Source organism: Coenobita brevimanus, chromosome 61, assembly GCF_032717465.1.
Source record: "Coenobita brevimanus isolate Jiangsu-jjx chromosome 61, ASM3271746v2, whole genome shotgun sequence".
Lineage (NCBI taxonomy): Eukaryota > Metazoa > Arthropoda > Malacostraca > Decapoda > Coenobitidae > Coenobita > Coenobita brevimanus.
Window position 1 is genome coordinate 26,180,445 of NC_137014.1, and position 27,708 is coordinate 26,208,152.

At 39.5% G+C, this 27,708-nt stretch overlaps 1 protein-coding gene across 1 annotated transcript in view; it reads right to left on the minus strand.

Annotated features, from left to right (window-relative positions):
• The window catches only part of LOC145403713 (PX domain-containing protein kinase-like protein), a 1,006,790-nt gene that overhangs the window by 852,564 nt on the left and 126,518 nt on the right, over positions 1-27,708 (minus strand). The window lies entirely within an intron of this gene.

Here is a 27,708-nt window from a genome sequence, read left to right on the forward strand (position 1 = left end):
TAGGCCATATGGTTAGACAAAAATTTATAGGTCTGGCAGCTTTAGAGTACGAAATAGAACACAAATTTGTGCTAACAAAAAAAATTACTTTCATCCGTGTGTTCTCGTGAGTTAGTGTTCAGTTTCACATTTTTCGTTTGATATCGCGTTTCCCAACGCATTTCTGATAAACTAAACATATGGCTAAACTGCTCAATCAGTTCGAAATGTGTTGGGAAGAGCGATACCGAACGAATAGTAATGTGTTGGGAAGAGCGATACCGAACGAAGAGTAATGTTGGGAAGTGCGATACCGAACAACGAATGTGAAACGGAACGCTAACTCAGGAGAACACATGGATGAAAGAGTACCTTTTTTCTGGTTTGCAAACATTTTTGCTCCATTTTGTTCCCTAAAACAGCCAGACCCGTAAATTTTAGTCTAACTATACAGCCTAACGTCTCTCCCGAAGGCCACATGATACGAGAAGGCGAAACTTTGACAACAACTTTGGGGTTGGGGGGCGGGAGTAAAATACCGTGGAGCTACGTATCAACAAAAGGGTACTCAGTGGAGGTGGTGTTGACCCAGTCCAACTTCTGTTTTTGTTAATGCCATTTTTAATACCACTGATGTTTTTAATTACAACAGTTATATCTCTTTCAGTGTTTTACCTGATGGCGCGTACAGATGGAGGTAAATATGTGGGGTAAGATGGTAAAAAGGGGTAAAAGTGAGAGTTTGCTTTCTCTGACGCTCCACATAACGCCCTATAAGCTTCTCAGTCATTTTCAGGACAACATATAAACCTTCACAGCTGCCAGGATTGCATCACTTCCTACGCACGATCTTTATCTTCTCCCTGTCCTTCCAAATCGTTTTGATGGTGCTTTCTTTTATGCTATGGTTTTTCTTTTTTTCTTTTGCCATTTTGGTATTTGTACACATAAAGCAGTGGAAGAACCTTACCAATTCAGTTCATATTCCTCCAGTTTGTTTTCTGTATTTTTCTGACTATTTTCAGGGTGGTAAATTACCTTTTCCTGCTGAAAAATTTCCCACTATTTATCATCAAGTTCCTTAAGCCATAACATGATTGTCTTGATGTACTCAAAGGTGATTTTCGTCTCCCAACTTCCCAACTGGATGCTACGTTAGGTTAGGTTAAATTATAAGGTATAGTTAAGCTAGGTTAGGTCAAGTTTAAACACTTAGGTTAGGACAGGCCCTAATTTCGCCGTAACCCTGATGTGTCAAACAAGTTGACAACGGAATACAACTTAAAACGACGGGGGAAACAGATTTAGTATGAAACGTTTATTTACCTCCCAGAAGTAATCCAACAAACATAAGACTATCATGAAGAAGAACGAAGAATGTGAAACTGAATGCTCACTTACACGAGCAGAAGTATTTTGTGTGTGTGTGTGTGTGTGTGTGTGTGTGTGTGTGTGTGTGTGTGTGTGTGTGTGTGTGTGTGTGTGTGTGATTAGCAAACATTTTTGTTCAGTTTCGTCTCCTAAAACTCGAAACCCATATGACTGAGGAAGAGTCTGTGAGACGCGAGAAAGGACTTGATAGCCGTGTGCTCAGTCGGTCCTAGATGTGTTGGGAAGCACGAAACTGAACGAAAAATGTGGAACTGAACACTAACAAGAACACATAGACGAAAGTATTTTTTTCTAATTAGCAAACATTTCCTTTCCATTTTGTCCCCTAAAACTGCGAAACCCATTATGAGTGTGGGGTGGAACTAGGTGAGGCACGAGAAAGGATTGATAACAGTATGCTCAGTTAGTTGGAAATGTTGGGAAGCATTAAATTGAACGAAGAATGTGGAACTGAACGCTAACTTACGAGAACACATGGACGAAAGAGTAACTTTTCCTCTAATTAGCAAACATTTTCATTCCATTTCGTTCCTTAAAACTGCAAAATCATGATAATTGTGGGTAAGAACTAGATGAGGCATGAGAAAGGACTGATAACCATATGCCCAGTTGGTCCAAAATGTGTTGGGAAGCATGAAATCAAACGAAGAATGTGGAACTGAACTGTAACTTACGAGAACGCAAGGATTTTTTTTTTTCTTTCTGATTAGCATACATTGTCATTCCATTTTGTCCCCTGAAATTGCCGAAACCCATAAATTTCGTCAAACCGTTCGGCCTTCAGTTTGCCCAGGAAACATATTTCCATTCTGTATGCGTATTCATAAAAACCACCAGGAACCCTCTGCCAGGTACAACGCTTGCCCATTCGTTTCAAAACTAACCATAGGTTTTTCACGAAAATATGCCCACTGTGCTTCCCAGGCAAAATTTCAGCAACCTAACCTACCCTAACCTATCTCTTCTCACTAAGGGCTGTTTGGCTGAGGTGGCTGGCTGTGGTACTGAGATAAATACCCATACAGAATGGAAATATGCGCCCAGGAAATGTACCCAGAGGTTAGAGGGTGATGTCATAGCGTGCGGCTTTCAAATTTCATCCACAGGCCAGCTGACTTCGCGCGTGAGCTCGAGTTTTTCCGCGTGTTGACATGACTTGTCTCATTATGCCGACCGTGTTAGAACAAAAACGTGTTACTCAACCATGTGTTACTTAAGGACTGATTGTATATATATATATATATATATATATATATATATATATATATACACACACATATATATATATATATATATATATAGAGAGAGAGAGAGAGAGAGAGAGAGAGAGAGAGAGAGAGAGAGAGAAACAGGTGGGATGGGGGGTAAGTAGGGAGACAGAGTGAAAATCCGATAATTAGTGGTCAAATTGGCAATGTCGCACTCAGGGAAATTCCAACTTCTGCCACATCCTGAACGGACTTCTTGCTGCGAAAGGAGTATAGCATTAAATGAGACAAGGTTATTTTGTCCCCGTTCACATTAGTCTCTTATGGGGTACCTTGTCGAAGGCCTTCTCCATATCCAAATACACACAATCCACCCAACCATCTCTCTCCTGTAGCATGTCAATCGCTCTTGTGTAGAAACTCATCAAGTTGGAAACATATGACCTTCCACTTCTAAATCCAAACTGGCTATCAGCCAAAATATTCATCTCTTCCAGATATTTTATCCATCTATCTTTCAGAATTCTCTCGCACAATTTTGTGACCATGCTGGTTAGGGACACTGGTCTATAATTCAGGGGTTCTTCCCAGTTTCCTCCCTTATAAATTGTTACCACATTTGCCCTCTTCCTTTCTTGAGGCACTTTCTCCTCTTCCAGAGAACACACAATTAAACTGTTAATCTTATCTGCCAGTTGTTTTCTGCATTCCATTGGCACCCAATTAGAGATTCCATCTGGTCCTGGGGCTTCCCTTACATCTTGAGTTTCCAGTATTTTATACACTTCCTGTACTTCTACTTTTATATCTTTTATCACTACATTTCTTATCACTCCCTCCCCTTCCACAAACTCCTTTTCATTAGTGAAAACTGATTGGAAACACTTGTTCATTATTTCTGCTTGCATTGCTGCATCTTTATAGACCTCTCCTTCTACTTTCAGTTTGGTGATTCCTTCCTTTTGTTTCAGTTTGCCATTGACAAATCTATGAAACAGTTTGGGTTCATCCTTACATTTACCTATTATACCTTTTCCAAAATTCCTTTCTTCCTCTCTACGTATTCTTGTGCATTCATTTCTAGTTCTTTTATATTCTTCCTTTGTCCTGTTGTTACCTCTCCTTTTCCAGCTGTTCCATGCCGTGTCTCTCTCTTTTTTTGCAATCATACACTTTTTATTAAACCACTCCTTTTTCCTGTTTTCCTTCCCCTTACTGTTGGCACAAATTTTTCCACTCCCAAATTATAGAGGCCTAGAAAAATATCCCACTTCCTCTGTATCTCTCGTTTCTCTGAATTTTCTCCAATCTGTATTTTCAGAAAATGTTCTCAATCCTGTAAAGTTTGCTTTCCCAAAGTTGTATCTTCCCTGCCTATAAAGCTCGTCTCTTGGCTCCACGTTCCCTGTTATCATCTGAAACTCAATGGCCACATGATCACTTTTTCCAATAGGACACAGACATTTCAATGATTCTATTACATCGGGTTCTTTGGTAAACAGTAAGTCTAGTCTTGCTGGTGTGTCCTCACCTCGGAACCGTGTCTCTTCTTTGACCCATTGCGACATCACATTGTTCACTGTTATATTTATTAATACAGAGTCCCACGAATCTTCACTGCCTCCTAAGTCCCATTCCTCCCAGTTCACCTCTTTACAATTGAAGTCACCCAATAAAATTATATTGTTGCTTTTCCAATCATTTTCTGTAAATAACTAGCCATGTCTGACAACATTTCCTGGTATTCAACATCACTCTATGCTCCTGTCTTAGGGGGAACATACACTACTGCCATATGTCTCTTGCTATTCTCTGCAGTTTCTAATTTCATATTTATCACTTCGGTCCCGCCTTCTCCCATTTCCATGGTATCTACATCTATGTTGTTCTTCACTGCTATCATCACTCCTCCTCCTGTTTTTTCTTTTCCGTCTCTTCTCCACAGTTTGTATTTACAATCTCCCATATGAACATCAATATCTTCTCTTAACTTGGTCTCTATAAAGCACATAACATCAGGTTCACGTACCCTCAAAAAATCGCTGATTTCTAACCTTGCCGATATCAAACCATCAACATTAATGTATGCCACCTTCCAATTATTTTTGATGTTTTTTATACCCTCTTTTCTCCTTCTCTCCATCAGTACCACTTCCTTAATTTCTGATCCATGACTCTCCAATAAAACAGTCTTCCCTTCCTACATTCTCTGTTCGTTTTTTACCTTTGCTTCCTTTACTAACTCCTTTATCTTAGCTCTTTCTTCTTCATTTGCATCTCTCCTTATCCAAACATCTTTGAACCCTTCCTTGTCTGATAATTTCCATGTTCTACTGATAATTTCGTTTACTGTTGCCTGAGACTTAAACTTTACCTTCAATGGCCTTGCCCCTCCTTCTTCGTACTTTCCTAACCTAAACACCTCTTCAATCTCTTCTTGAGCTTCGTTGTTTTCCTTCATGACTATTGATATTATTTCTTTAACTTTACTCAGTTCTTCTCTTTCTCTTTCTGATCTTATTGTCATATGTTTTTCTTTAACTCCTCAAATTATTACACATTTTTTCTTATCTGCTACATCCCTAACCAAAGATTCTCTACTTCTCAGCACCCTAACCACTTCCTTCTCCACCTTTTCCTTGCTTTGTTGTTCTATAATCTCTTTCATATTTACATTTCCCTCTTCCTGAATTTTCTTCCACCCCTTATGTTGCTCCTTGATTTCTTTAATGTGCTCGTCCTGTATTCTTGATTTGGATTCATACTCATCTAGTTTGCTTTTCATCCTGTCTCTTTCTTCTTCCAACCTCTTATTCTCCCTCTTAAGCTGCTTTATTTAATTTGAGGCTGATTCATTGCTCACTTTTAATTCAGTAACTTCTCTTTCTTGTTTGTCACTACGTATAAAAATTTTTTCCAGTTTATTTCGCAGACTTTTGATCTAGTTTTCCTGCTCTATAGTCCGTTCCTGTAACTCTTTAATTACTGCCCATACCTTTTTTATCTCCTGGACATTCCTCTCTGCTGTTTTCTCGACACCTGCCATTCTTGTTTGGTTCAACTTAATACTTCCATTTGCCACATCCTCTTCAGAAAAGCCCTCGAAGTCTCTCTCGCCAATTGTAAACAATGCACCATCCCTTTCCACTATGAATCAACCATATGGAGACTTTCTATTTTCACTGTATCTTTTTCTTTTTTGACCGAAAACGCGTTTTTTTTTTTAATTACTGTCCGACGGGACCACCACTCACGCACTCATTAACACAATCACAAATAGGCTGGTCTTCTACTCGTCACTGATTCAGCGATTATTTCCCCAAGATCCAGGAGAGCTCCATCTCTGTCGGCGACCTGTGTATGTGTGTGTGTGTGTGTGTGTGTGTGTGTGTTCGTACCTAATTGTTCTTTTAACTGCGTCTTTACAGGAATGAGTAAAGCTCGTACTGTTCAGTGTATTAAACTATTTTTATCATACATATCCTTAAATATATGAATACAGTAAGACCTTACTTTAACGGACTAATTGGGGCCCAAACCATTCCGAAAAATGCGAAATTCCGATAAAAGCGACATCCGGACTTCCCCCTGCTAACCTGGACTTTTTCCGATACATCAGACATTAGTCCGGAGAGCATGAACAGTTTTTAAACTGGTCTGACTACCTTTGCAGTACTGTACTGTGTTATAACTTCACTACATTAATCAAATGGTATAATATATATAATATTACTGTACTCTACACTGATAAACATGTCTTTTATTTACCTTATTGTGATGAATATAGCTGAAGTGGTCAGGCAGTCCAGATTGCTTCTGGCTTTATCGGACTTTTTCTGATATATAGGAATATAGTCCGGTAGCTTCTCGAGTCCGATAAAAGCGAATTCCGATCTACTGAGGTCCGTTATATTGAGGTTTTACTGTAGTTCTGGTACACACTATTTCATTCAGTTGTGCATTCCACTGATAAATTGCTCTATTTGGGAAATTGAATTTCTTTTCGTCTTTAGTGACCCTCTTTTTATGTACTTTTTTGCAGTGTCCTCTTGCTGATGCTTTCCCATAAGTTATATATTCATCTACATCCTTTTTTCCTTCTCTCTTGTAGTGTTGGTAGATTCAGTTTTTCTAGTCTTTCTTCGTAGCTTAGATCCCTTGAGCTTGGAACCCACCTTATAGCTGCCCTTTGTACTTTTTCAATCTTATCTATAAGTTTTTCGAGATGACGATTCCAGACTACTGATGCATACTCCAGGGATGATCTGATGAATGATGTTATTATCTTTCTCAGCATGTCTTCATTTATATAATTATATGAATGCTGTTCTCATATTAGCAGGCAATGTATAAATATTATATACCTTCTCACTGATGTGGTCGGCTGGAGATATTCTGTTATTGATAATCACTCCTAGGTCCTTCTCCCTTTCTGACATGCGTAAGGTTGATCTTCCTATCTTATAATCCCACTCTGGTCCTTTTCCACTTTTACCAAACTTAATTACATGACACTTGTCTACATTAAATTCCATTTGCCATTTATTACTCCATTCATGAAGCTTATTTAATTCTTCTTGTAGCTCTTTGCAAGAATCTGTGTTAGTAATTTTCCTTTGTATTTCTGCATCATTTGCAAAAATATTTAGATAGCTTCCATTTCCAATGTTACTGTCTATACTAAAAACATAATTAGTGCCAGCACTGAGCCTATGGAACTCCACAAGTCATCATGAGTAATTTTCCCTTGATATTGTTCTCAATTCCCTTTTCCTGAAAAAATCCTGCATTCAACAGTATAGACTGCCTTGGATATCTCCTTGATGGTACTGTTTCCATAAAAGTCTTTGGTGCGGTACTCTGTCAAATGCTTTCTTAAAATCTAAACTGATACTGTCCACACATCCTTCTCTTTTCTGTAATGTTTCTGTAACTCTATTACAACCTTATTACCTTAACCTGTCCTATCGCTCCAGCACTGCCTGTGGATCCTCCAAAAAAATGTTGACTGTGGCACTTTGGAGCTGCAGATTGGGAGGCCCTCAAGCAGTACTTCTTTAATTTTCCCTGGAATGATTATTGCTTCCATGGCTGAGAGCCATCTGAGTGTGCCTTGCACATTATGGAGGTTATTCTCTCAGGCATGGAAGCATATATTCCTTTCTCATATCCTTTGAATAATGCAAGAAAGCCTTGGTTTAATCACACTTGTTCTAATGCTATCCACAACAAGGAGAGGGCCTATAAAAGGTACCAGAGCCAACCCACCCTTGAATCACATCTTGTTTAAGTTTCTGCCCAGAATTGTGCTAAGTCTATTCTTCACTCTGCTAAAAACAATTTCATTCATACTAAATGTTCTCAAATCTCCAACTCGAATTCTTCCCGCTCCTTCTGGCACCTTGCCAAAAATCTTTCTAACAACTTTACCTCATCATCCTTCCCTCCTCTTCTCTACTCTAATGGCTCTGTAGCTATTTCTTCTACTGATAAAGCAGATCTCCTTGCTCAGACTTTCTCTTCCAATTCCCCCTTAGATGATTCCAGAGCTGTTCCTCCATCACTTCTCCCTTCTGACTTCCTCATGGTTGACATTAAAATTCTTCAGCTGACGTATTTTCTGCCATCACTGGCCTTAATACTAACAAGGCATATGGACCTGATGGAGACTCTCCTGCTGTCCTCAAGAACTGTGCTTCTGTGCTTACACCCTAGCTAGGTAAACTCTTTCGCCTTTGTCTTTCAACTTGTATCTTTCCCTTTTGCTGGAAATTTGCTCTCATTTAGCTAGCCCCAAAGAAGGGTGACCATTCCCAACCCTCTAACTATCGATCAATTGCTTTAACATCCTGTGTCTCAAAAAGTTTCGAGTCTATTCTTAACAGAAAAATTTTAAAGCATCATTCCTATCACAACCTTCTTTCTGATCATCACTATGGGTTCCATCAAGGACGCTACACTGGCGATCTTCTCACCTACATTCAGACTACTGGTCATCCTCCTTTCGAGACTTTGGCGAAAGCTTTGCCACTGCACTTGACATCTCAAAGGCTTTCGATCGAGCCTGGCATAAATCCTTAATTTCCAAACTGCCCTCTTACGGTTTCTATCCTTCTATCTATGCCTTCATCTCCAGCTTCCTTTCTGGTCGTTCTATAGTTGCTGTTGTAGACAGCCATCATTCTTCTCCTAGATCTATCAACAGTGGTGTTCCTCAGGGCTCTGTTCTATCACCAACTCTCTTCCTTTTATTCATCAATGATCTAAGCTGTACAACTAACCCTATCTACTCGTACGCTGATGATTCCACCCTTCACCTTTCCATTTGGTTCCTGCAATGTCCATCTCAGCAGTTACTTCAACAAACAAGGAATGAGGCTATGGCACACCTAGTGTCTGACTTGGCTCGCATCTCTGATTAGGGTAAAAATAATCTTGTTGTTTTTAATGGATCAAAGACTCAGTTTTTACACCTATCAACCCGACAAAATCTTCCACAGGTATACCCACTAACGTTTAATAATATTCAGCTTAATCCTGCATCATCCTTGAATATGCTTGGAATTTCATTTACTCAGGACTTATCTTGGAAAGATCATATTACATCTCTTGTAAAATCTGCTTCCAAGAGATTCGGTGTGCTAGGCTGACTCCGTTCCTTCTTTACCCCTACACAGTTGTTGACTCTATACAGAAGTTTTATCCGCCCCTGTGTGGAGTACAACTTTCATGTGTGGGGAGGCTCCCCACCTACACCTCTTCTCAACAGGGTGGTGTCAAAGGCTTTTCATCTCATTAACTCTCCTCCTCTTACTGGCTCCTTTCAAACTCTGTCTCTTCACCGCACTGTTGCACCTTTATCTCTTTTCTATCATTACTTCCATGGTCACTGCTCCTCTGAACTGTCTGCTTGCATCCCTCCACCTCAACGATGGGTGCACAGCAACCGTCTAGCAACAAACTCTCATCCCTTTTCTGTCCAACTCTCTAATGCAAGTGTTAACCATTATTCCCAGTCCTTCATTTATGCAACTGGTCAACTCTGGAACTGTCTCACTTCCTACTTCTTATGACCTCCAGTCCTTCAAAAGCAGTGTGTCCAGGCATCTCAAAATGATCGGATCTTGAATTTGGCTCTCTTTTGAATTGTTTTTTTTTGTTTTTTGTTTTTTTCTCGGAAGGAACTGTAATGCAGGCTTCTAGCCTTTGGTTCCTTCTTCCTCGCATAAAAAAAAAAAAAAAAAAAACAAGATTTTCCCTTTCTAAAACTGAACTGCCTTACTGTTATCATACTGTGTTCTAGATGGTTTACCCAACCTTTTCGTATCAGCTTCTCTAGTATCTTAACTAAAACACTGGTCAGTGGTACTGGTCGGTATTTGACTGGATTCTGTGTATTCCCTTTCTTGCATAGGGGAAAAATGTTTGCTTTCGGCCAAATATTAGGTAGTTTACCTTGACTTAAGGATTCTATCTATCTATCTATCTATTGCCAGACGCCTCAATCCCGTTTGGGGTGGCCACAAACAAATCACCTCCAAGTCGCCCTGTCCCCCGCCATTTCACTCCCCTGCTCCCAGCTCACACCCCCCTCTCTCATATACCTCTCCACCCCATCCCTCCATCTCATCCTCGGCCTCCCCCTCCCTCTTTCCCCCTCCACCTCACTCACATACACTCTCTTCATCAGTCTTTCACCCTCCATCCTCTCCACATGGCCAAACCACCTCAGTGTGTTCCTCATAACGCTTCCTATCACATCCACATCAACACCACAACGCTCCTTTATATCCTCATTCGTCAGCCTGTCTCTCCATGTGACCCCACAGGCTCCTCTTAAATAACTCATTTCCACTGCTCTCACTCTTGACTTGTGTCCTTCCAACAACGTCCAAGCTTCACTTCCGTACGTTAGAGTTGGTATCACAATACTGTCATGTAGTAACTTTTTCACTTCCATGCTCACTTCCCTGTTTCTTATCACTGCTTTCAAGGAACCAGCAACCTCTCTTCCCTGCTGTACCCTTTCAAGCACTTCACCCTCCAAACCTCCATCCTTACTCATCACACTACCCAAGTACTTAAACGTACTCACACTTTCCAATTCCTCACCATCCAACCTCGCTGTACATTCACTGACTTCACCTCTCTCAAAGGATTCTTTGAATATTAAATACAATGGTCTGCTTAACTCTTCCGCACGTTCATATAGCACCCAACCTGAAATTTCGTCAGGACCATTTGCTTTTCCTTTGTCTACTTTACTTTATTCTTCCTGAACTTCTTTATCTGGTAATACATGTAGGCATCTGTGTTCCATATCATCTCTTTCAAAATAATTTTCTTTTGTAAAAACTGAATGGAAGTTTTTATTTAGTGCTTCACAAGTATCTTTCTCTTGTGTATAGATGATATTCTCATCCGTAATGGACTGTATTTTATCTTTAACCAGAGACGTCCTGTCGACATATGGGTACGTTGCAACATTTTGCATTTGCCAGTCCCGTCGACGTTCTGGTACGTTTTGCAATTGCAAGGTCCCTAATTTGCACAATTTTCAATTTTCGCGTGTGATTTTTCGTACGTATACACGGGACACCTTCCTCTATTCCTCTACAAGATGCCAAGCAGGGACAATGCCTTACACTGCATAACCTCCCCCCCTCCCCCCTGCATGCCATTGTCTCAGCAATTCACCTGTTACCAGTGACCTGGCCAATAAAGACATTCAGGGCCAGAGTGATTCCCCAATCGATGAAAATGTGGAGGACAAAGTTTACATAGCATTAGAGGAAGAAACAGTAGAAATGATGATCAGGTAATGTGGCAAAAGGTCAGGAATGGTGATGAGTTAGTGAGTGAAACAATGCTTATAATGCCTATTTTACTGTTTGAAAACCAATATACTCTCATACTACATATAAATTCATACCAAATAAATAAATAAATACCGTTTAGGAGTGGTGTGGAATAGTTACCCTCCCATAGAACTCGTTTTCTTTGCAGCCAGCCTGATAGAAAACCCTGTAAGTTAAGGAGGTACTCCTACCTGTATCGAGTATTTTAAACCTCAGGTGAGCGATTTCTCTATGAATTTTCGATGTTTCTCACCAAAAGCAGAGATTTTAGCCAAAAAATTTTTTTTCCAAAAATGGTCAGGACTGGGGGGGTGTCGGAGGTGCAAAAGTGGTCGGGACGTGACGGGTTAACTTTGATTTTACTTCAGATGTAGCTGTGAAGTAGCTTAGGTTGATCACTACTTTTATTTGTAATGTCTTCCTCAAACTGTCTCTAAGCCTCCCTCCTTATCTTTGTATAATCATTTCTTGCCTGTTTATAGTTGTTTTATGCCCTCACTACTGTGTCTTCTGTATCTATTCCACAGCAAGTCTCTTTTTTCATTTTTTACATTCTATATTAAACCATTTCTTTATTTTCATTTCTGAGTCTTTGTGCTGAGGGATGTAATTCTGGACTCTTATTTCATAAAAATCACAGAATTTTCTATATATAATATAAGCAACGTTGGGTCTGGTTAGTACTTGGATGGGTGACCGCCTGGGAACACCAGATGCTGTTGGCATAACGTTCTCCCTACGTGTCAAGTGGGGTTGGTGGAGGATTAGTGCCCCTCCCTGTAAAACAATTAACTCTAAGCCCTTGGCCACCCCGTTTGGGATATATGGCGTCTGGCAATGAATGATGAATAATATTTAAATCTTGTCCTCTAAGTTCGTTTTTTCCATCTATTTCTAAGAAATATTTCTTCAGGTCATGATTGTTGTCCTTTTTGTAGTTATAGACTTTTTTTGTAACTCTCATTACTAGGAACATCATATGCAATCCTGAAGTTGCAATTTAACACTGCATGGTCACTTTTGCCGAATGGAGGGTGATACATAATACAGTACTGTCAATATCATTTTCTTGTACAGTATATTAACCCCTTAACCGCGGGGCGTCACTTTCGTGACGCTTGGGAGCAAGGGATCATACCGCGGGGCGTCGCTTTTGTGATTCTGTGTTATTTTGAATTCTCCCGGGCTTCCAAGTGGGGGCTTGTATCATCTATCGGTACTGCCAATGTCCAACACTAGTCAGCACTCCTAATCTCATCTGTACTCCCATCCATTGTTGACAATTTAGCCATTTCTCCCCGTTCTTGACTCCCCTCCCTACCCCCCCTCCATTACCCTATCCTCTCGCCTGCCCGGCCGTGCTACGCTAAGTAAATCTTCCCTGGAATTTTTCACTGATTTCATCCATTGAAATAAGCCCTATGTCCTATTCTTATACCAAATAATATATACAAGAAAGAAATAAGGTAAGTGAGAGTGCCATACACCTGGAATTGGCTAATTATCACCTGACAACACCTCACGTGCACTCGTTCGCTAATTTTCGCTGTTTTTTTCCCCTTGAAATATGCCCTATAATCTATTTTCGTAATAAATATACATGTAAGGAGGGAAGGGAGAACCCTAAGTGATATTTACATTCACCTGGAACTACCTAATTTATAATGTATTGTCTAGATTTCCTGCCAATCATATCAGTGCTAGACAAAGCTGTTTCAAGATATAACATTGGTAGCTCTGAATATATATATCTCCTAAGTAGGCCTCTAATCTATTTTCGTAATAAATATACATGTAAGGAGGGAAGGGAGCAACCTAAGTGATATTTACATTCACCTGGAACTACCAAATTTATAATGTATTGTCTAGATTTCCTGCCAATCATATCAGTGCTAGACTTAGCTGTTTCAAGAAGTAATATTGGTAACTCTGAATAACCCCTGCAGGCCTCTACGCTGGTGGTCCTCCCTCCTCCGTTATCACTCAGTTCTCTCTCAACTTCCGAAGCGAGAGTACGTATGTTTCTTCTTGCTGACTTCAAGGCCTTTTTCACCCCCATGCAAATGGCCCTGTGACCTTTACCCCCTACTAAACCTCGTGTGGAAAGAGGTAAAGGGCTGACAATTGATAAAAGAGTGACTACGATCTTTCTATTGAGTAAAACAGTGCAAGTGGAATTGTAAATAATGTGTAAATAATGTGTAAACAGCAAGTGAAAGTAATGAATGTAAATATACGTGAACAATGGAAAATAGTTTTATAAGTTATTTCAAGTGACAGTGCACAACACAGTGTAAATAAAATAGAAATGTAAATAACGTAAATAAAATAGAGAACGTAAATAGAAATGTAAATGAGTAGTATTATAAGAATACGAGTATATACCCTAGGAGTAATGAAAGTGAAAGTTTCACTCTAGCATGTCTGAATGCTATGAGTTATGAGAGTGAAGATGAAAGTGACATTCACTCTCAATGCCAGTATACTGTACAGGACGAGAAAGTGAATGCTACGTATTTTACTGAAAGAAATTGAATCCCTACAGTGACAATAAACTAATACTACTGAAGGAAACTTATGGATAAAGACTATAGATGTATATAAGTGTTATATAGTAATAGAAATATAAAGTATGAGGGGTTTTATGAATAATAAATGACAGACTACCAAGAGCGAACTAGTGCCAGTGCGACGATCAGACGCGCTCGTAATTTCCATTGCTTTCACAGTTTTTTTTTTTTTAGTATGGATCCCAAACTACTTGAAAATTGTAGAATAGTGTTTATAGTGTTTGTGTCTGGCTGTGGTAATCATATTACGGGTTGTCGGGAAGTGTAAAGTGGAGACTTCGTTACCCTACTTCAGAGGTCTCCACAAGTCCTACGGTAACCGACGAAGGCTCAACAATCATTCCAGGAGAAAGCTGAAGGTATGTGCCATAAGCATATATAATTTTATTATTCTAGGACTAATAACTGATTTTTGGCAAATATTTTTTGAGAGTCTGTCGGAGCCCAAATAACCCCGCGGCACACGCAAGTTATTGGTAAACAAGCCCGCGGTGTAGGGGTTAAATATAAGATCTAGTACTAATGGATCATCAAGTCCTTTTTTTCTGGTGTTTTCCTTTACATGCTGTGTTAGGAAGAACTGCACAAGATCTAGGAGCTTTTGATCCCAACAGTTTTCATGGCTTTTTACATCAAGAGTATTCCAATTTATATTTGTACTGAAATCTCCAGTTAATATAATTCCTTCAGATTTCTTCAGCTCTTGAGCTGGAGTAACAGGCTCAGTAGAGCATTTTTCCAGAAATCTACTGTGAACTGCTGTGAGTAAAGCTCTTAAACTCTGAGCGGTACTTTCTGCCAGGTCTTCACATTCGCTTCTTTCCCAAGTGTTTGTTTTGGGTGGCACATATAAATTTTCCAGAATTTATTTCCCTTCAGATGTGTTAATCTCCAATGCAATCAGTTCTGCTTGTCAGGGTACATCTAGTTTTATTTCTTTGCCTCGCATATTTTTCTTTGTTAAGATTATAATTTCTCCTCCCTTTCTTAAATTCCTCTCTCTTCTCCATATATGGTTTCACTAATCTTTCTTTTAAGCGAACCCACCTCAACTGACAGCTCATCTATTGTTGTGTCTTTTTTGTTTAATTCGTTTATTAATTTTTCATTTTCAGTTTATGGTATCATTTGATATCTTTAGGGTTAATTTTGTTTCAATTAGGCAGATAACATGTGGTTCCCTTTCTTTGGTATAGTCTTCTGTCTCTAATGGTTTAGACAGCATTCCATCTACATCTGAGTACATCAGCTTAATCATCTTGTTTACATACTTGCCATAACTTGAGGCTACTACCTTCCTCCCTTTTATTCCTGATGGTTATGTACCCCTTTCGTACCTGCAATCCAATATACTTTGTAAAAAAAAATGTACTCTTCTCTTCCTCTGATTTTCTCTCGTTCTTTGTTTTTGCCTCCCCACTCTTCTCCTTTAGTATTCCCAATTCCTCTTGAGTTAGGCATCTTTTTAACCACACCTTTTTAAAATTCCTCTTTTTCCATGAGTCTGCTTTTTGGGGTATTTCCTCCACAGTGTTCACACTCTAGAAGGTTACTTTTAGGGGCCTTGACTTATTTCTCTCATATTTCCCTAGCTTTTTGTGTTCCTGTATGTCTTTATTACAGATTTCCTCTTACACTTCCTTCAACATGCTCATTATATTTGCCATCTCCTTTTTGTCTCACGAGATTTTGTTTTTTATTTCTTCCTCAATTATACCAGTGGTTACTATAGATTTGTTGATACCTGCTGAATTTTTGATCAATTTTAGGTTTTTTGGATTTTTATTTTCACTTCCTTTCTAATGTTGTTTCCTTTGACTCTTGTTTCTAAGTCTTTCTTTACTTTCACCATTTCAGCATATGTAGTTTCCACATCATCCTTGTAACTGCATCATTTCATTCATCTGGGTTATCTTCCCTTCAATATCACTGCTTTGGTGTATCAGACTGCTTGCTTGCCTAATTGTTTCTGTATCATTTCTGAACTCCTCCATAATACTCTCATGGCTGACAATTGTGCTTGCTATTTCACTAATCTTTCTTTTAAGCGAACCCACCTCAACTGACAGCTCATCTCCTGTTGTGTCTTTTTTGTTTAATTCGTTTATTAATTTTTCATTCTCCTCCTTCTGCATGCGCAATTGCTTCTCAATTTCATCCATTTCACTCTGAAATGCATTCTCCAATTTGTTCACCCTCTCTACTACGGTAGTTTGTTGTATGTATCCATTTCAACCAGTTCCTGGTAGAAATCCTCATCCTGTTTTCTAGCTTATCCCTTTTCTTAACTCCTTCCATGTTTTGCTTTACTAAACATGGAGCTCATCTTGTGGTATTACTGAGAAAAAAATTCTACTTACAAGTATGCATTTCCTTGGCACTCACCTGGAGTAGACGAAACAGCTTGAAGCTTGATCAGAACATTCTTGCACTAATGGCTGTATTCCATTATATGGACAACACTTTTGCTTAAACTTACTCTACTATATTAGAACACCATTTACTTTAATGAAGTACAGAAGTTGACACATGAAGATAATATTTAGGAAGTGACCAGTTGTGACCAAGGGTGGCCAGTGGGAAGCGAGGAGACAGAAGTGTGTGTGTGTTTGTGTGTGTGTTCTTACCTAATTGTATATTTACAGGAATGAGTCAAGCTTGTACTGTCCCATGTCTTAAACCATTCTTAGGATACATCTCCTTAAATTTATGAATTGTTTTGGCACACACTATTTCGGTAGTGCATTCCACTGATCAATTGCCCGATTTCAGAAACTAAATTTCCTTACATCTTTATCGCCTCTCTTTTCATGCAGTTTTTTACAGTGTCCTCTTGCTGATGCTTCCATAGGTTATATATTCATTTATGTCTATTTTCTTCTTCCCTGATAAGCATTTATACAGCATAATCATGTCTCCTCTTTTCATTCTCTCCTGTAGTGCTGGAAGATTCACTTTTTCTAGTGTGTGTGTGTGTGTGTGTGTGTGTGTGTGTGTGTGTGTGTGTGTGTGATAATTTTCTTGCCAATTAAAAAAGCTGTGTGTGTGTGTGTGTGTGTGTGTGTGTGTGTGTGTGTGTGTGTGTGTGATAATTTTCTTGCCAATAAAAAAAGGTGTGTGTGTGTGTGTGTGTGTGTGTGTGTGTGTGTGTGTGTGTGTGTGTGTGTGTGTGTGATACGTACATAGTAACCAGTGTGTGTGTGTGTATTTACCTATTTGTAGTATACAGGAACTGAGCAATGCTAGGGTTGTCCTGTCTCCATATCCACATTTATCAAGTCTACCTTTACACACATGAATGTTTTTCTCGTGCACCACCTTTTCGTCTAAGTCGTTCCAAACACTTATGTATTTACCTAATATACCTAATTGTGATATACATGGAATGTGCTATGCTCGTGGGTTTGAGTCGCTGTTTCTCAATGTCAAATTTAGCTTTAAACTCATTTAAGTTTTTAGACTGAACGATCTCTTTGTCCAGGCTATTCCATAAGTCAATACTTCTGTAAGGAAAGCTATATTTCTTCATATCCTTCAAGCAGCTTGACTTTTTCAATTTCATTCCGTGTCCTCTTCTTGCTCTCTTATCCCATAAAAACAGATCTTCTTTGTCAATTTTATCTACTCCCACCATGGTCCTGAACACTGCAATCATGTCTCCCCTCTTTCTCCTTTCCTCTAAGGAAGGCAAATCCAGCTTTTCAAGCCTCTCTCTGCATGACAGGTCGGCCAGACTGGGGACCATCTTGGTTGCTGTTCTTTGTATTCTCTCAATCTTGTTTATATCTTTCTTTTTGTGTGGGGACCACACTACCACTGCGTATTCTAACCTGGGACAGATCATGGCCACTATCAATTTTTTCATCATCTCCTCATCCATATAATGAAATGCTACTCTTACGTTTGTCAAGAGTTTGTAAGTCTCTCCAACTATCTTGTTAATGTGCTTTTCTGGTGACAAACTATCTTGGACCAGCACTCCCAAATTTTTCTATTCTCTCATTTTTGTGATTAATTCATTATCCAACAAATACTTCAGTGATGGCCACCTGGTACTTTTACCCATATCCAATATTTTACATTTCTTTACATGAAATTTCATTTCCCACGTCCGGCTCCAATCAAGTATCCTATCCATATCCTCCTGCAGCATTTTACAATCCTCCTCAACCTCTACCTTCCTCAAGATCTTTACATCATCAGCAAACAGACTTGCATAACTGTTCACTCCATCTACCATATCATTTATGTAAATCAGGAACATTACAGGCGCCAACACCGAGCCTTGAGGGACTCCACTTGTTACTTCCCTCCATCCAGACATCCTATCCTTTATTACTGTCCTCATTTCTCTGTCTCTCAAAAAGTCTCTCATCCATTCCAGAAGTTTCCCCTTCAGTCCTCCTATATATTATAGTTTCCACATTAGTCTCTTATGAGGTACCTTGTCAAAGGCCTTCTCTAAGTCTAAGTACACACAATCCACCCAACCATCTCTCTCCTGTACCACATCAATCGCTCTTGAGTAAAAGCTCAACAAGTTAGAAACACATGACCTTCCACTTCTGAATCCAAACTGACATTCAGCCAAAATATTCATCTCTTCCAGATATTTTATCCATCTGTCATTCAGGATTCTCTCGCACAATTTTGCGACCATGCTGGTTAGAGACACTGGTCTATAATTCAGGGGTTCTTCCCTGTTTCCTCCCTTATAAATTGGTACCACATTTGCTCTCTTCCATTCTTGGGGCACTTTCCCCTCTTCCAGAGAACACACGATTAAACTGCAAATTTTATCCGCCAGTTGTTCTCTGCATTCCTTCAGTACCCAATTAGAAATTCCATCAGGTCCTGGGGCTTTCCTTACATCTTGAATTTCCAGTAATTTATACACCTCCTGTACCTCCACTTTTATATCTTTTATCACCGGTACATTTCTAATCACTCCCTCCCCTTCCACAAACTCTTTTTCATTAGTGAAAACCGATTGGAAACATTTGTTCATTATTTTACCTTGCATTGTTGCATCTTTATAGACCTCTCCTTTTACTTTCAGTTTGGTGATCCCTTCCTTTTGTTCAGTTTGCCATAACAAATCTATAAAACAGTTTGGGTTCATCCTTGCATTTGTCTATTATACCTTTTTCAAAATTCCTTTCTTCTTCTCTATGTATTATTGTGTATTCATTTCTAATTCTTTTATATTCTTCCTTTGTTCTGTTGTTACCTCTCTTTCTCCAATTGTTCCACGCCTTATCTCTCTCTTTTTTTGCTCTCATACACCTTCTATTAAACCACCCCTTTTTCCTGTTTTCTTTCCCTCTTACTCTTGGTACAAATTTTTCCACTCGCAAATTATAGAGGTCTGGAAAGAAATCCCACTTCCTCTGTTTCTTTCTTGTTTCTCTGAATTTTCTTCAATCCACATTTCCAAAAAAGTTTCTCAATCCTGTAAAATTTGGTTTCCCAAAGTTGTATCTTCCCTGTCTATGAAGCTCATCTCTTGGCTCGACGTTCCCTATTATCATCTGGAACTCAATGACCACATGATCACTTTTTCCTATAGGACAGAGATATTTCAATGATTCTATTACATCGGGTTCTTTGGTAAGCAGTAAATCTAACCTTGCTGGTGTGTCCTCACCTCGAAACCGTGTCTCTCCTTTGACCCATTGCGTCATCACATTATTCATTATTATATTTAATAACATAGTGCCCCACGAATCCTTGCTGCCTCCCAAGTACCATTCATACCCAGTTCACCTCTTTACAGTTAAAGTCACCCACCAAAATTATATTATTGCTCTTCTCAATTATTTTTTGTAAATAAGTAGCTATATCTGACAACATTTCCTGGTATTCGTCATCATTCCATGCTTTCGTCTTAGGGGGAACATACACTACCGCCATATCTCTCTTAACATTCTCTCCAGTTTCTAATTTCATATATATCACTTCAGCCCTGCCTTCTCCCATTTCCACGGTATCTACATTTATGTTGTTCTTCACTACTATCATCACTCCTCCTCCCGTTTGTTCTTTTCTGTCTTTTCTCCACAGTTTGTTTTACCATCTCCCAAATGAACATCAATATCTTCTCGTAATTTGGTCTCTACAAAGCACATGACATCAGGTTCATGTTCTCTCAAGAAATCGTTAATTTCAAGCCTTGTCGATATTAAACCATCAACATTAGTATATATCACCTTCAAATTATTTTTGATGTTTTTTATACCCTCTTTTCTCCTTTGTGTGTGTGTGTGTGTGTGTGTGTGTGTGTGTGTGTGTGTGTGTGTGTGTGTGTGTGTGTGTGTGTGTGTGTGTGTGTGTGTATAATACATATATAGTAATCACTGTGTGTGTGTGTGTGTAATACATATATAGTAATCAATGTGTGTGTGTGTGTGTGTAATACATATATCGTAATCAATGTGTGTGTGTGTGTGTGTGTGTGTGTGTGTGTGTGTGTGTGTGTGTGTGTGTGTTCTTACCTAATTGTATCTTAACAGGAATGAGTCAAGCTCATACCGTCCCATGTATGAAATCACTTTTATCATACATATCCTTAAATTTATGAATTGTTTTGGTACACACTATTTCATTCAGCAGTGGATTCCACTGATCAATTGCCCTATTAGGAAATTGAACTTCCTTACTTCTTTATCGCCTCTCTTTTTATGCAGTTTTTTGCAGTGTCCTCTTGCTGATGCTTCCCCATAAGATCTATACTCATTTATGTCTATTTTCTCTTTCCCTGAGATCCAATTATATAGCATAATCATGTCTCCTCTTTTCCTTCTCTCCTGTACTGTTGGCAGATTCAGTTTTTCTAGTCTTTCTTCGTAGCTTAGATCCCTTAAGCTTGGTACCCATCTTGTTGCGGCCCTTTGAACTTTATAATCTTATCTGTGTTTCTTGAGATATGGACTCCAGACTACTAATGCATACTCCAGGGTTGGTCTGATGAATGATGTTATCATCTTTCTCTGCACGTCTTGCTTTATGTATGAGAATGCTATTCTCATATTAGCAAGCACTGTATACATGTTCTGTACCTTCTTACTCATGCGGTCAACCGGAGATAGTCTGTTATTAATAATCACACCTAGGTCCTTCTCTCTTTATGACATTTGTGGGGTTTTACTTCCTAACTTATAATCCCAATCTGACCTTTTTCCACTTGTACCAAACTTAATTACATGACACTTGCCCACACTGAATTCCATTTGCCATTTATCACTCCATTCATGAAGTTTATTTAATTCTTCTTGTAGCTCTCTACAAGAGTCTGTGTTAGTAATTCTCCTTTGTATTTTTGCATCATCAGTAAACATATTTAGATAGCTTTCATTTCCAATGTTACTGTCTATGTCATTTATATAATTGCTGCCAGTACTGAGCCCTGTGGAACTCGCTATGCACTTCCCTCCATGATGAACATGAGTAATTTCCCCTTAATACTGTTCTCATTTCCCATTTTCTGAGAAAATCTTGCATCTAACAGTACAGGTTGCCTTGGATTGCTCCTTGATAGTACCGTTCCCATAAAAGTCTTTGGTGTGGTACTCTGTCAAATGCTTTCTTGAAATCTAGATAGATACTGTCCACCCATTCTTCTCTCTTCTGTAATGTTTTTGAAACTCTGTCATACTAGCTTAACCCGCTGAGAGCGATAGGCCTCAAATGAGCAGAATTTTCGCATACCAAAACCGCGCCACAAGGAATAGGTGGTTGAAATTTATATGTGAAATAGGGGCAGATGGCAACCCTTGATACCACCCATGCACTGCCCCATATAGGCTCAGAATATGCCCGCGCGAGCGGACACCATGGAGCGCGCACTAATATTCCTCCCCTGATGCCGCCAACCCCACACCAGGCGCTAGGGAATCTACACACACGCATGCGCACAGGCACAGGCACACACACACACACGAGAGAGAGAGAGAGAGACAGACAGAGATAAAGGGCATTTTTCTGAGAGAGAGAGAGAGAGAGAGAGAGAGAGTTGATGATACAATAATCACGTGATCTTTGTCAATGCCTTGGTAAATATAGACTGTTTTTCCCGGACAATGACCTACCTCAATCACCGCAGGTGGTGGGCAGGTTGCTCGCACCACCAGCTGTTCATCATCTGGCCATTTTATCTCACCACCAAGTGACTTTATGTGGTCATATATATATATTGCTGGATGCAAGCGAACATGTCCAAGACGATGATGTGTGTTTCATTCAATTCTGTAAGACTTGAAATTTCAGCCAAATCGTTGCTTGGCACCCGCTACCTACGGAAGCATGGTCACTCTCCAAGGGTTAACCCCTTAAACGCGGATCGTCGCATTTGCGACGGTCGGCCCAAAGGACAGAACGGCGGATTGTCGCGTTTGCGATTTGAGTAAATTTTGAATGACCGCGGGCAAGCAGGCTCCAGCTGGTATTGTCTATCAGTACCACCACCCTCTAGCTACAACTAGCATACTTTACCTTTGTACTACTGACCTCAGCTGTTGCCAAATATCGCGTTTTCCCCCGTCCCCCCCCCACCACAGCCCGGCCAGCCTGGCTGTGATACATGGCAGCGCTCTGAGCACTCAGAACTGTAAATCTGCGATCTCCTCTCACAAGCAGTTTATGCTACTAGGAAACGCTTGTTTCCCCAGTTGTAACACTAGCTTATTTTCTCACGGTTTGCCCCTGTTTAGCGTCAGTTTACTGCAGGCTTTCAAAGTGAGATTATGGCGAGTTCTAGCTCTTCCCAGTCAGTGCAAGCGGCCGACAGGAACGAGAATAAAGTGGCGGACGTAAGGCAGAATAAAAAGCGCGGCGTGGTGATCTTTTGGGAAGTAATATGATTGAAAATAATGTAGTATACATGTTTTTAGCTGTGAAAATGGAAATGTTTGTTGAGTGACGGGAAGACCGCCGCCACAGTGCATGTCGGCCGTATGCTCCGTTGATTTTAGCCTTATTTTCAGTGCTTATTGTACAAATACGGATTCCTAACTACCTTTACGTTGTAGTATAAAGTTTACTGTGACAGAATGAGGCTGTGGTAGAGGGGAAACAGGGTTGCTGGAGATGTGAAAGTGAAGATTTGGTTACCCAACTTTGCAAGTCTCCACAAGTCCTTGGGTAGTCCATGAAGGCTCAACACCTGTCTCTGGAGGAAGCTGAATGTAAGTACTATAAGTACTATCTGCCATACCAAGTATAATGTTCTAGGGTTAATCTCTGATTTTTGGCAAATATTTTCCTACAGGTACTCAGACCGCGATACAACCCTGCCACTCGGGGGGGATCGACTGTACACAGCCGCGTTTAAGGAGTTAATAGGTTAGCAACATATGATTTTCCTTTCCTAAAATAGGTTAGCAACATATGATTTCCCTTTTCTAAAACCAAACTGCCTTTCTGTTATCATATTATGTTCTTTTAGATAGTTTACCCAAACTTTCCTTATCAGCTTTTTCTAATATCTTACTTACAACACTCGTCAGTGATACTGGTCGGCAGTTGAGTGGATTTTGTCTATTACCTTTTTTTGAACAGGGGAACAATTTTTGCTTTCTTCCAAATATTAGGTAGTTTACCTTGACCCAAGGATTCCTTGAACATCAAATATAATGGTCTATTTAACTCTTTTTGCACATTCATGTAGCAACCAACATGAAATTTCGTCAGGACCATTTGCTTTTCCTTTGTCTAATTTACTTAACTCCTCCTGTATTTCTTTTTCTGATATTTGTATATCTGGGAATATGTGTGGGCATGCTTTTTCCATATCATCTCTTGCGTATAGATGATCCTCTTGTATGTAATGGACTGTATTTTATCTTTAACTTTGTTTTTGCTTCGTATGTAGCTGTAAAAGAGCTTTGGTTGATCACTACTTTTAATCATAATGTCTTCCTCAAACTGTCTTTTTGGGCTTCTCTCCTTATCCTTCTATAATCATTTCTTGTGTGTTTAAAGTTGTTATATGCCCTCTGACTATTGTGTCTTCTGTATCTATTCCACAAGTCTCTTTTTTCTTTTGATTTTTTTACATTCTGTATTAAGTCTATCTATCTATCTATCTATTACCAGACGCCTCAATCCCATTCGGGGTGGCCACAAACAAATCACCTCCGCGTCGCCCTGTCCCCTGTCATTTCACTGCTCCGCTCCCAACTCACACCCCCCTCTTTCATATACCTCTCCACCCCATCCCTCCATCTCATCCTCGGCCTCCCCCTCCCTCTTCCCCCCTCCACCTCACTCACATACACTCTCTTCGTCAGTCTTTCACCCTCCATCCTCTCCATATGGCCAAACCATCGCAGTGTATCCCTCCTAACTCTTCCTATCACATCCAGATCCACACCACAATGCTCCTGTATATCCTCATTTGTCAGCCTGTCTCTCCATGTGACTCCACAGGCTCCTCTTAAATAACTCATTTCCACCGCTCTCACTCTTGACTTGTGTCCTTTGAGCAACGTCCAAGCTTCACTTCCATACGTTAGAGTTGGTATCACAATACTGTCATGTAGTAACTTTTTCACTTCCATGCTCACTTCCCTGCTTCTTATCACTGCTTTCAAGGAACCAGCAACCTTTCTTCCCTGCTGTACCCTTTCAAGCACTTCACCCTCCAAACCTCCATTCTTACTCATCACACTACCCAAGTACTTAAACGTACTCACATTTTCCAATTCCTCACCATCCAACCTCGCTGTACATTCACTGACTTCACCTCTCTCAAAGACCATCACTTTACTCTTCCCTACATTTACCTTTAGATTCTGTTTCTTACACACTCTCCCAAACTCATCCACCAAGCCTTGCAGCTCTCCTTCGTCTTCACTCAACAACACAGTATCATCTGCAAACAACAGTACAGGGAGTTTCCAAACACTACCCTCTCTCACCAGGGCCACTCCAACATCCACTACCCTACCCTGTACCTCTTTTATTACCCCATCCATGTACAGATTGAACAACCATGGAGACATGACACATCCCTGTTTCAACCCAACCTTCAAAGAGAAAAATTCACTCAGTTCACCATCCACACGCACTGCAGCCTTAGCACCATCATACATACTCTTCACAGCATTCAACAACTTCCCATCTACTCCATATATTCTTAATAATTTCCATAATCCTTGTCTATCCACCCTGTCATATGCTTTCTCCAAATCCATGAAAGCCGCATACAACTTCTTTCCCTTCTCTAGAAACTTTTCCACTAAAGATCTAAGAATGAATATCTGTATTAAGTAATTTCTTTATATTCTTTTCTGTTTCTTTGTGCTGTGGGATATAATTTTGGACTCCTTTTTCATAAAGTTCACAGAATTTTCTATATATAACATTTAAATCTTGTCCTCCAAGCTCCTTTTCCCAATCTAATTCTAAGAAGTACTTCTCTAGGTCATCAAAGTTTCCTTTTTTGCAGTTTAGGCTCTTTTTGTTACTCTCGTTACTGTTATCTATGTCATATGCAATCCTGAAGTGGCAATTTAATACTGCATGGTCACTTTTGCTGAATGACGGGTGATACATTATACTGTCAATATCATTTTCTTGCCTGGTAAATATAAGGTCTAATACTGATGGATCATCAAGGCCACTTTTTCTGGTGTTTTTCTTTACGTGTTAGGAAAAACTCCTGACGATGATCCAGGAGCTTTTGGTCCCAACAGCTTTCATGGCTTTTTACATCTAGAGTATTCCAATCTATTGTATTGAAATATCCAGTTAATATAATTCTCTCAAATCTCTCCTCCATTCTATGTAGTAATGCTCTTAAACTCTGAATTGTACTCTCTGCCAGGTCTTCATATTCGCCTCTTTCCCAAGTGTTTGAGCTGGGTGACACATAAATTTGCCACAATTAATTTCCCTTCAGATGTAGTGATCTCTACTGCAATCAGTTCTATTTGTGAGGGTATATCTAGTTCTATTTCTCTGACCTGAAGATTTTTCTTTAAGATTTATAATTCCTCCTTTTTTTAAATTCCTATATCTTCTCCATATATTGTACTTCTCTTAAGTTTAGGGTATCATTTGATATCCTTGGGGCTAATTTTGTTTCAGTTAGGCAAATAATGTGTGGTTCCTTTTCTTTGGTATAATATTTCATCTCTAATAATTTAGATACCATTCCATCTACATTTGAATACATCAACTTGATCATCCCGTTTACATACTTGTCATGCCTTGGGTCTACTACCTTCCTCCTTTTTATTCCCTTCAGGTTATGTACCACTTATGTACAATCGCAAGCAGCAATCGGTATCCCCCCTCTTGGCTGAAGCTGGGTGGGGGTGGGGATGGGGGGGGAGGGTGAGGGTGAGGGGGGGGATGGGGGGTGGAGGGAGAGGTTGTTCGATTCCCTGCTCTTCTCTGGCCGTGGCTTCAGCCAAGAGGGGGGATACCGATTGCTGCTCGCGACTGTACCTGCAATCCAGTTACTTTGTAAAAAAAAATAAAAAATTTACTGTTCTCTTCCTCTGATCTTTCCTCATTTTTGTTTTTGCTTCCTCGCTCTTCTCCATTAGTGTACCCAATTCCTCTTGAGTTAGGCATTTTTTTATCCATAGTTTTTTAATTTCTCTTTTTCCAGGAGTTAGTTGGCATTTTTTAGTATTTCCTCTACATTGTTTGTGCTCTGGAATGTTACTTTCAGGGGCCTTAACTTACCTCTCTCATATTTCCCTATTCTTTTATGTTCTATATCATTCTCACAGATATCCTCTGATACTTGCTCAGTATCTTCATTGTATTTTCCATCTTTTTGTCCCTTGAGATTCTGTTTTTTAATTCTTCTTCACCTATGCCACTGATTACTATGGATTTGTTAATCTCTACAGCTTCCCTAACTAGTTTTAGATTATTCTTTATAATTTCTTTCACTTCCGTTCTTCCACTTTTTTCTTCTTCCCTTGTAACCGTAAATCATTATCATTTCGGCATACGTAGTTTGTACCTCATCTCGGTAATTTCTCACCATTTCATTTACCTGTGTTATTTGCTCTTCAGTGTTACTACTCTGGTCTATCAGACTGCTTGCTTGCCTGATTTTCTGCGTATCATTTCTGAAATCATCCAGCATTCTCTCATGGTTAACAATTGTACATCCCATTTCACTAGCCTTTATTCTCAGTGAAATTACCTCAGCTGACAGTTCATCTACTGTTGTGGCTCTTCTGTTTATTTCCTTTATTAATTCCTCATTTTTTTTCCTTCTGTCTGCGTAGCTGATTCTTGATTCCTTCAATTTCCATTTGAAAAGATCTTTCTAGTCTGTTCACTTTTTCAACTAATTTATCATAAGTTTCCATTTCACCCAGATCTGAGTAGAAGACATGATCCTGTCTTTTACCTTTGTTTCTTTTCTTAACAACTTTTAAAGGCATCTTTCCAAAATATGAAGCCATCTTAAAGAAAAGATCTCTACTTACAGTTTCTGCATCACTCTGTCATCTGCTAACCTTGGTGTTGTCCAGCTGACCTAAGGAAATTCATCACATTCCTTGTCACTGATGTAGTTGTTTACTTACTTTAGGCTACACTTCTTTCTTACTTCTTGTTTTACTGTACTGTGTTGGATCATCACTTAAATTAGCCTGATATGAGCTTGACCCATAAACAGATATAATTATCCCCAGTGCGGAGCTCAGAGATACATGTCCGACCCATGTGTTAGTG